Source organism: Tachyglossus aculeatus, chromosome 4 (genome assembly GCF_015852505.1).
Source record: "Tachyglossus aculeatus isolate mTacAcu1 chromosome 4, mTacAcu1.pri, whole genome shotgun sequence".
In the NCBI taxonomy this organism is placed as follows: Eukaryota; Metazoa; Chordata; class Mammalia; order Monotremata; family Tachyglossidae; genus Tachyglossus; species Tachyglossus aculeatus.
The window spans coordinates 56,223,769-56,235,348 of record NC_052069.1 but is presented as its reverse complement, the minus strand read 5'-3'; positions in this window follow the sequence as shown (position 1 = coordinate 56,235,348).

Here is an 11,580-nt window from a genome sequence, read left to right as displayed (position 1 = left end):
TTAAAATAATAATAATTGTATTTGTTAAATCCTCTAGACTACAAGCATCTGGTGGGTAGGGAACACACCTGTCAACTCTTTTGTATTGTACTCTCCCAATAACTTAGTACTCAATAAATAAAATTGACTGCCTGACTGAGGGAGAACAGTAAATACTAATCATGCTGTTTGTGGTTGTTATTTGTCCAAGCACCGTACTAAGGGCTGGGTGGATAAAAGATAACCAGGTTGGACAAAACCCCTGCTCCACATGGGCCCACAATCTGAGTGGGAGGGAGAATGGGTATTTAATCCTCTATTTTACAGACACAGAGGACACTAAGACACAGAGAAGTAATTGTCAAAGGACAAAAAAAAAGGTCTGATTACCTCAACACAGAAGAGAGTGAGTGGGAGTGAGTGGATGGGAGTGGATGTACAGAAATGCTCTGGGCATGTCACTCACCTCCTCAAAAATCTCCGGTGGTCACCTGTCAACTTACGAATAAAGCAAAAACTCCTCACTCTCAGCTTCAAGGCTGTCCATCACCTCTCCCCCTCCTACCTCATCGCCCTTCTCTCCTTCTACAGCCCAGCCTGCACCCTCCACTCCTCTGCTGCTAACCTCCTCACTGTGCCTCATTCTTGCCTGTTCCGCCATCGACCCCTGGCCCATGTCCTTCCCCTGTCCTGGAATGTTCTCCCTCCACATATCTGCCAAACTAGCTCTCTTCCTCCCTTCAAAGCCCTACTGAGAGTTCACCTTCTCCAGGAGGCCTTCCCAGCCCCCTTTTTCCTCTCCTCCTCCCCTCTCCATCTCCCCCACCCTACAGCACTTGTACATCTTTGTACATATTTATTACTCTATTTACTTTTCTTGTACATATTTACTACTCTACTTATTTTATTAATGATTTGCATATAACTATAATTCTATTTATTCTGACTGTTTTACCCACCTGTCTACATGTTTTGTTTTGTTGTCTGTCTCCCCCTTCTAGACTGTGAGCCCGTTGTTGGGTAGGGACCATCTCTATATGTTGCCAACTTGTACTTCCCAGGCACTTAGTACAGTGCTCTGCACACAATTAGCGCTCAATAAATACGACTGAATGAACGAAGGAATGTTGTGTATCAATCAATCAATGTTATTTATTGAGCACTCAAGGCAGTGTACTAAATACTTGGGAAAGAACAATATAACAGGATTGGTAGATGGGTTCCTTGCCCACCAGGAACTTACAGTTTAGAGATGTACCCATATTTACAATCATAATGTAATTTCTTAGTGTATAGGGACAAGGATGAAGCTGGAATAAAGGCTGCAGACGGCTTAAAGAGTGAAATACAGAACTATCTTCTGAAGGTATTTTCCTCGATTTCATAAATTCTCACTCTGCTAAGCTTTCATTTTTATTCCACCCACTTGTCTCAGGTAGAGTAATTATGACAATATTTATGAAGTATCTCAAGTTCCCAAGGGGTATATAAATATGCAATAATAGCACCACTATTAGAGCTATTTATTGAGTCTGGTAAATCTCCAAGCTACAAAACAACCTCTATGTGGTATCCCTTTACCTGCTTTCTGGTTACAGCGGCTGAAATTAGGGACCTGTGGCAGAAATAAAAAGCACATATGCAACCACCTCTCACAATTTAAGAAACCCTTCGAAAAGCAGCAATCTAAATATCTAGCCCATTTTCCTGCATGTTGTGTTGCCAGCCCTGGTCCTCCTAATTGCTTTAGGAATGGAGTGAGAAAGCAAAACTCCCTACTGTGGAAGGTCTGGAGATAAGAGGAACACTGATGCTGCCTAATGAAGTAATTCCATGGATCTGATTTTTTGAGGGTTAAAATGATGGAACTGATGATTTTCAACCTCTGTCAGCACCGGGGAAGAATCTTTCTTAATTAGTTCAATATTGCCCTTAGCTCCTGGGAGAACAGTCATTATACCATCCTGCCTAGATTTTTCTGTAAAATTCACTGTCAAAGCAGCTCCCTAATAATGCTTCTGGGGAACTGAATGTATCTGTAAAAACAACTAGAATAGTCACGAGCCAGACTCCATTCTTGTATTAGTGGAGAAACATACCTGTCATACTCCTGCTCCCATGGTAGAAAGCGTTGGAGCCAGCTCAGTCTGGATTAGCCTCAGCAGAAAACCTGACCTCTAAGGGGGTGTCCCCTTCAGTAAATGTCCACTATTCATAAATGGAGCACAGAACTCTGGTCTGCACATTCTTCCATTTCTTTAAAAGGTCTGTTGCCAGGCAGACTCTGCATTTCTGAGACCACAGGAGGTTATGGGGTTGGCTGGGGGAAACCACTGGGCATGTGTAGGATGGATGACTACTCATCTGCTACCTTGGAGGTCACGAGAAACCTAAACAAAACAGGAAGCTGAGGTCAGTTCTACACTAGCCAATTATCCGGTTAATGCATTCCCTAGAAAATGCTCACTTCAACCCATCTATGCATCAGTCAATCAATGGTACTTATTGAGTGCTTATTGTGCGCAGGGCACTATACTAAGCATTTGATAATAGTACAATACAGTCAGAATGCACAATGCCTGCCCACAAGGAGAGAAGCCACATGGCATAATGGATAGGAACAGTGCTTTGCACATAGTAAGTGCTTAACAAATGTTATTATTATTATTATTATTATTATTATTATTATTATTATTAAGCACTGGGCCTGGGAATCAGAAGGTCATGGGTCCAATCCCAACTCTGCCACTTGTCTGCTGTGTGACTTTGGGCAAATCACTTCACTTCACTTCCAAATCAGTTTGCTCATTTGGAAAATGGGGATCAGGACTGTGAGCCACACATGGGATGGGGACTGTGATCAACCTGATTTGCTTGTAATAATAATAATAATAATGATGATGGCATTTATCCACCCGAGTGCTTAGTACAGTGCTTGGCACATAGTGAGTACTAAATAAATACCATAATTATTATTAATAAGGAGCAGTCTCATCAATCATTGGTAAGCACTTAGTACAGTGATTTTCACACAGTAAGCACTCAATAAATATGATTGAATGAATGAATGATAGTTATTTAATGCTTACTATATGCAGATCACAATACTAAATGCTTGGAAGAATACAATAGAGTTAGTAGACTCGATCCCTGCCCTTACTGAATTTACAATCTGTATCTTCTCCCAGACCTTAATCACGCCTCCTCTAAGTGACCTTCCCTAACATCATATTTCCTCCACTATGTGCCCTCCCTTCTTCATCATCTATGCTCTTCTTTCTGTACCCCTTAAGCAATTTTATACTCAACTCACCCCAGTCCCATGGTACTTATTATCATTAGTAGTGGTAGCAGTATATTTGTTAACCGCTTCCTACATGCCAATCATTGTTCTAAACACCGAGATTAATCATGTTGGACACAGACCCTGCCCCACAGGGGGCTCACATTCTAAGCAGGAGAGAGAACAAGTATTTATTCTTCACTTGACACCAGAGAAAACTGAGGCCCAGAGAAGTTACATGACATGCCCAAGATCACATACCAAATACTTGGCAGAGGATGGATTAGAACCCAGGTCTTTTGACCCCCCAAGCCTGGGTTCTTCCCACTAGGCCATGCTGATTCTCTTGTAACTATCTGAAGCATTTTAATTTATGTCTGTCCTCCCCACTAGATTCTAAGATACTAGAGAGCAGAGATCATGTCTATCAACTCAGTTTTACTGTAATCTCCCAAATTCTTAATATAATGCTCTGCACACAATGAGCACTCAATTCATTTACTAACCAATTAATTGACCCAATTATTTCAGGTGAAAGTGTGCTTGAAACTTTCAGATAACTAAATTTGATTTCATTCCAATATTCAGAGCTTTAATACATACACATATTTTACTCCTGTACTCAAATTTGTATTCAGCTACTGGCATCCTGATTCACTTTTACTACTTCCCATTGTACCCCTGATCTTCCTTTTGTTCCCTGATCTTCCTTTTGTTTGTAAATAACTTTGGTCTGTCAATCTCATTAGATTGTAAATTCCTGGCTGGCAACAATTGTGGGTTCTGCTTCTATACATTTCTCCACTCTTCTCAAAATCTTCCAGTGATTGATTGATTGAAACAAAACTCCTTATCGTTGGCTTTGAGGCTCTGCTCACTCCTAACTTCCCTACTTGCAGTCTTCGCTTCTCCTGAGCCTACCTCCTGGCTGTACCCCACTCTCATTCTGCCAACTCGCAATTCTCATGTTGATATTTTCCTCAGGGCCTGGAACATCCTTTCCCCAGTATCCAACAAATCTCAGCCCTTCCCACATTCAAAGCTCTCCTAAAATCCTACCTCAATCACCATATCTTCCCTTACTGATTATCTATGTTCTGTTTCTCATCATCCCTTTACCTTCCTCTCACTTTACTGTATTACTTTATGATCATCTTCAGTGATTGCATTTATTTCTATGCATCTTCCCCATTAGAGTATAAACTCCTTGTGGGAAAGGAACGTCTTAATATAGTGTATTGAATTCACTAGATTCTCAATAAACATTACTACTACTCTTGTCTTTCTTCCAGATCAGCTGCTCAATTTCACAAGAGTAATGATTTTTCTATTGAGCCATCTTTGTTCAGAACTTCACTATATAATAATAACAATAATAATTGTAGTATTTGGTAAGCACTTACAATGTACCAGGCACTGTTCAAAGCGTTGGGATGAATACAAGCAAATCAGGTTGGACACAGTCCCTGTCCCACATAGGACTCAAAGTCTTAATCCCCATTTTACAAATGAGGAACTGAGGCACAGAGAAGTTAAGTGACTTGCCCAAGGTCACACAGCATATAAGTGGCTGAACCAGGACTAGAACCCAGGTCCTCCTGACTCCCAGGCCTGTGCTCTATTCACGAGACCAAACTGCTTCTTCTGCTCTTCCTAGGAGAGAAACAAGGGAGAAGGGTGGGAAGACAATTGCAACCACTTATACTAATAGGTTTTCTATACATGCTGGTCATTTGCCTTCAATGATTTGGGTGAGAAGAATGTTGGGAATGGAGAAATTTTGAGTGCATTTTGGTTTGCTGTTAACAGTTTTCCCCATCACCAGTGTTTTGCTTTTTCTTAGCATTTTAGGATGCTTACACTTCAATAGATCTGAGCAGACCCTTATGTAGGCTTCTTTCCCTATCAGTGGCATCTTCTTTGAGTGTGAAGGACATAGCTCTCTCTCTCTAGATAGATAGATCAATAGATAGATAGAAATAGAGATCAACTGATGGATATTTGTGTGTTTGTATATAGATACAATGAGCGGCAGATCAGTTTCAGTACTTCTGAGAAAAACAGTCCATCTTCAAATTGTAGAAACAGAAAAACAGTCAGACCGAATGGTAACACGATCCTGTTGTCCAGGAATTAGCATCAAGATAGAGTTCCATCTTAGCTAGCTCCCTGGTATGTCACATAACCTTTAACAAATCACCCCCTTTACGGAGTAACATTTCTTCCTGAAACATCATGGTAGCTGTGAAATCTTTTATTGGCCTTTTCCAGTGCATAAAATGGTAATTCAGAACCTCAGAAAACTTTGATCTTTACAAAGAGTAAGCAGGAGGCAATTACTCAGACAATTTGTATTTTGCTATTCGAAACTTGGCCTTGACATGAGGTCACGAAAAGATACATTCACTCCCAGGAATTAGTTTATTCACCCTGGCACACTGTTTATGCACTTACTTTTTTAGGAGACAGGTTTCTTCTCAGAAATAGCTAAGTAAGGATGGATTTAGCACATGAGATCTAATTAACTGCAAACACCTGAAGAGGCAGAATAATTCATAAACCATTTTGGAGGTGTGTTGTATTATTCATATGTACATCAAGTACAGAAGATTACCTTCACACAAACACTCCAGACCTGGAGCAGAGGAAGGGGCTTTCCAGATAACTAGGAAAGTGTAAAATCAATCTCCTTTGTTTAGAACATGTTCTTGGAATTTAATGTGCTCATTCAGAAAGTATTTTGTATATTTAAATATGCATTGTACTTCCATAATTAATAATGCATTTGTGATTCAGAGTAATTAAAGGGTAAATGACTCCAAACAAACTCTACTCTCCATTCCTTGCTCTCCCTTCACCTTTCAAAGTACTTAATGTGTCCCACACGTCTCATCTAGAAATGCAAATAAAATCTCATTTCATCTTAGTCCTTGTAAAGCTTGCAAGCCAACAGAGGATAGGTTTCTCTTTTTTCTTTTTTTTTTTCATTTTCTTTGGTTTTTGTCAGCTATTCAATTAAAGACTCCCATGCTTGGCACTCGGCAGTATTTCATGTGACAGTGCCATAGTCCACCCTTTCCCAAATCCTTTGTTTTGGCATTAGTAAAGGTGAGTGTGTATCTTCAGTACAAAAGCAAGGCCAAACACTGTTCCTCCTTTAGGAATTGATTAACATTTCCCAGTTGTCTCTGGGGCAACTGTGTCTAAAACCAACATCCTCAACTAAACACCTCATCATCATGTCACATAAACAGGATAGAGTTCCAGGTCAGTTTTTAAGTGGACTGGCCCATAATCCAATATGGCATAGAAAAAGTGGTTCTGAAAATCTGGCATAAGTTCTCTTTCTTCCTTTTCCATTTCCCTTCCCCATTTTAGACACCCCCCTCAGACCCTCCTCTCTACTCCTCACCGAGTCTCGCCACAGCTACAAGCCTTGAATTGACAATAACACTTTAGTCCAGTGAATACTTCACTCTGTTGTTGCTATGGCAAGGCTTAATTCAAGCTCACAGTTTGGGCCTACAGCCAAAAGGCAAAAAAAAAAAAAGACACAAAGCATTTCCTCCTTTGTTCTTTATGTACCATTTACTTTCTGCATTTTCCACTCCGAGTACATGAAATGTTTCAACTCCAATTCTCTCCACATGAGGCTGTGTTTTCCCTCCCCATTTCACATAGCTCAGAAAGGAGAGTGTCACCCACTGTCCAATGAGAGACAAAAACTCTTCCAATAAATGTTCCCAGGGTAAATACTTCATCCAGAGATTTCTATCCAAGTTCCTATAGTATCTTCTACCTCAAAACAAGCCAGGTAGAAGGTGCAGGGAAATAAATCATTTCTTTTCCCCTCAGGGAAGTATGGCATTCCTCTGAAAACTGTTACAAGTCTGGTAAAAGACATCTCATTCCAGCGCTTAAAGCAGTGCTTTGCACATAGTAAGCGCTTAATAAATGTCATCATTATTATTCATGCACCACCGTACCTCTTCAGCTCTCCAGGATCTCTTGCTCACTTTCTTTCCATTTTCCTGAGTAAACATATCCTCCAGGAGTGAGGCAGCAGAGATTTGACAATCACTTTGACAGGAGCAGAGAAACCAAATTTCAGAACTGCCACCTTTTTATATAGGATTTTTTAAATGCTTACTATATATCAGGCATTGTTCTAAGCACTGGGGTAGGTACAAACTAATCAGATTGAACATATTCCAAGCCCCAAATGGGGCTCACACTCTTAATCCCCATTTTACAGATGAGGTAACTGAGGCACAGAGATTTGAAGAGACTTGCTCAAAGTTACACAGCAGACAACTGGCAGAGCTGGGACTAGACCCCAGGCTACAAGGCCCATGCTCTATCCACTAGGCCACTTCTATAATATATTTTACTGTGGGTCTCCCTTGCTAGATGGTAAACTCCTTAAGGGCACAGGTTATGCCTACTAATTTTATTACATTTTCCATAGAGCTTAAGGCAAGTCTACATATGATCAATGCTATTTGTTGATTTACATTTTTGTGCCACATAATAATAATAATTGTGGCATTCATTAAGTGCTTACTGTGAGCCAGGCACTGTATTAAGTACTGGGGTGGATACAAGCAAATCGTGTTGGACACAGTCCCTGTCCCACATAGCTCAGAAATGATAATAATAATAATAATAATAATAATAATAATGGCATTTATTAAGTGCTTACTATGTGCAGAGCACTGTTCTAAGCGCTGGGGGGGATACAAGGTGATCAAGTTGTCTCACATGGGGCTCACAGTCTTAATCCCCACTTTACAGATGAGGTAATTGAGGCTCAGAGAAGTTAAGTGACTTGCCCAAGGTCACACAGCAGACATGCGGTGGAGTCGGGATTCAAACCCATGACCTCTGACTCCAGAGTGCGTGCTCTTTCCACTGAGCCACGCTGCTTCTCTTAAGGAGAGTGTCAACCATTGTGCAACAGGAGACAAAAATTCTTCCAATAAATGTTCCCAGGGTAAATACTTCATCCAGAGATTTCTATCCAAATTCCTATAGCATCTTCTACCTCAAAACAAGCCAGGTAGAAGGTGCAGGGCTCACATGAGGCTCACAGTCTCAATCCCCATTTTACAGATGAGGTAACTGAGTCACAGAGAAGTATTGCTCAAGATCACACAACATACAAGTTTGGTGGAGCCAGGATAAGAACCCATGACTTTCACTACTTCACTACCACTATGCCAAACTACTTGTATATTTTCACACTGCCCACTCAGAGCTCAGTCTATCGTAACCTCATTTAACAACCCAGAGAGACAAAGTGATTTGCAAGGTCATACAGCTGGCCAGGAACACAACTAGAGAAGCTGCGTGGCTCAGTGGAAAGAGCCCGAGCTTTGGAGTCAGAAGTTGTGGGTTCAAATCCCGGCTCTGCCAATTGCCAGCTGTGTGACTTTGGGCAAGTCACTTGACTTCTCTAGGCCTCAGCTACCTCATCTGTAAAATGGGGATGAAGACTGTGAGCCCCCCGTGGGACAACCTGATCATCTTGTAACCTCCACAGCACTTAGAACAGTGCTTTGCACACAGTAAGTGCTTCATTAACGCTATCATTATTATTCTTATTCTTATTATTCATTTATTCAATTTTATTTATTGAACACTTACTATGTGGAAAGCACTATACTAAACACTTGGGAAAGTACCATATAACAACAAATAGACATATTTCTGCCCACAACAAGTGCACAATCTAGAGGGGGAGACAGACATTAATATAAATAAATAAACAGATAAATAAATAAATTACAGATATATACAGATGTATACATATGTGCTGTGGGGATGGGGAAAGATGAATGAAGGAGCAAGTAAGAGCAGCCCAGAAGGGAGTGGGAAAAGAGAAGAGGAGGGCTTGAGAAGAAGCATGGCTCAAAGGAAAGAGCACGGGCTTGAGAGTCAGAGGTCATGGGTTCAAATCCCGGCTCTTCCAATTGTCAGCTGTGTGGCTTTGGGCAAGTCACTTAACTTCTCTGGGCCTCAGTTACCTCATCTGTAAAATGGGGATAAAGACTGTGAGCCCCATGTGGGACAATCTGATCACCTTGTATTCTCCCCAGCACTTAGAACAGTGCTTTGCACATAGTAAGCACTTAATAAATGCCATCATTATTATTATTATTATTAGTCGGGGAAGGCTTCTTGGAGGAGATGTGCTTTCAGTAAGGTTTTGAAGTGGGGAAGAGCAATTAGAACCCAGGTTTAGAACCCACCAGGTCTCCTGACTCCCACTACCACCCTCTATCCAAAGACTGTGCTGTAATATCAGTCTACATAAATCTTTCATTACTAGGGCATATTTCCATTTCTGTAGATATTATGAAAACATACCAGTGCAATTTACAAGCTTTCTTCTGGGAAATTCTCCTTGATTTAAGCGTTTTTTCTGAAACACTATTTTCATAGAATAAATTAAGAGTGCAAATCAGAGTACAACTCTAACCAATTGTCTGCTTAGAAATGTATAAGTTAAAGGACACAATGTTGGTCAAATCAGCATAATAACAACTGTCAGTGCTGACAGTTTGTGAGTGGGTAGGATTTAGATGTATTTGACTGGCTGTAATTAAGTGTTTGAACTTCTAGGCTAAGAAACCACTTGCCTCTCCCTTCTGTATCTACACTCTGGAAAAGCTCAAAGGCAACTCCAGAGTTAATCTCCTTACCAGTAAGCTTCCTAGCCCTATTTCCTTTAAAATTTAAACCCACCCGTCAAGAGAGACCCTCACAGTGAGGGAAGGGGTTTAAGCAAACAAGACCTCGACTGGAGAGAGAAGACTGATTGCAATTAGGAGTAGAACTGGAGGAATTACAAAGATGCAGGCATGAAGACCCAGAAATCCAAGAACTGATTCTCCCTTCCCAGCAGGCCAAGAGTAGGGTGAGCTTTATGGGCCAGAACCACATTTGAACTGATAAAGACACAAGCAGATATGCTTTATTATTGTTTAAAATCCTGTGGTCACTACACTTTCTTAATAATTAATAATAATTGTGGTATTTGTTAAGAACTTTACTCCATGTTAAGTACCATTCTAAATGCTGGCGAAAATACAAGATAATCAGGCCAGATACAGTCCCTGTCCCACATGGGGTCACAGTCCAAGTAGGAGGGAGAACAGTTATTAAATCCCCCATTTTATAGATGAGGGAATTGAAGTCACCGAAAAGTTAAGTGACTTGCCCGAGGTCACATAGCATGCGTGTGGTAGAGCTGGGATTTACCCACTGGCTCTCAGGCCCATGCTCTTTCCACTAGACCACACTGCTTCTTGGTGGGTTTTAGTGATTTATTTCTCTGGTATTATTCTAGGGAAGTTTTGAAAATCTTGACATAATTATCCTACTTCTCCCCTAAGTAAATCACTTTAAAGTTTCCTGCTATGAAATTTAAGCTCTATAAATTAAAATAACCCTTTTCACAGAGGAAAACTCAACTCAATGGAAAAAACAAGCGCAAATGAAAGGGAAAGGCAATATTACACTAAACCTATATATTATGAAAATTATAGTCATTTCTCCAATACTGCATAGTCCTTTAAACAGTACTGCTCATTTGAAAGGAAAAAATATAGACCACATGAATTCGTGGTAGTGATGCTTCACAGAAGTATCTCCAGAGGAGATCACCTGCCTCCTCTCAAATGCCACCCCCTCGAGATGCACATCGGATTCTGTTCCTTTGTACCTTATAAAAACTCTCTCCCCTTCCCTCCTTCCCTCCCTATCATCTTCAACTGCTCACTCTTCAATGGCTTCTTCCCCACTTCCTCCAAATATGCCCACATGTCCCCCTTCCTTAAAAATCCCTCCCTTGCCCCATAGCCTGCTCCAGTTACCGTGCCATTTCCCTCTTACCTTTCCTCTCCACACTCCTTGAGCAAGTCGTCAACACTCTCTGCCTCAAATTCCTCTTCTCCAACTCTCTCCTGGACCCATTCCAGTTTGGCTTCTGTCCCCTTCACTCCATTGAAACCACTCTCTCAAAAGGTCACCCATGATCTCCTTCTTGCTAATGGCTCCTACTCCATCCTAATCCTCCTCAACCTCTCAGCTACCTTTGACACTATGGATAGTCCCCTTCTCCTGAATACATTATCCAAGCTTGATTTCACTGACCCATTCCCCTCCTGGTTCTCCTCATCTCTCTGGCTGCTCATTCTCAGTCACTTACATGGGCTCCTCCTCTCCCTCCCTTTCTCTGACTGTGAGGGTCCCTCAAGGTTCATTTCTTGGTCTCCTTCTGTTCTCCATCTACATTCACTCCCTTGGAGCACCCA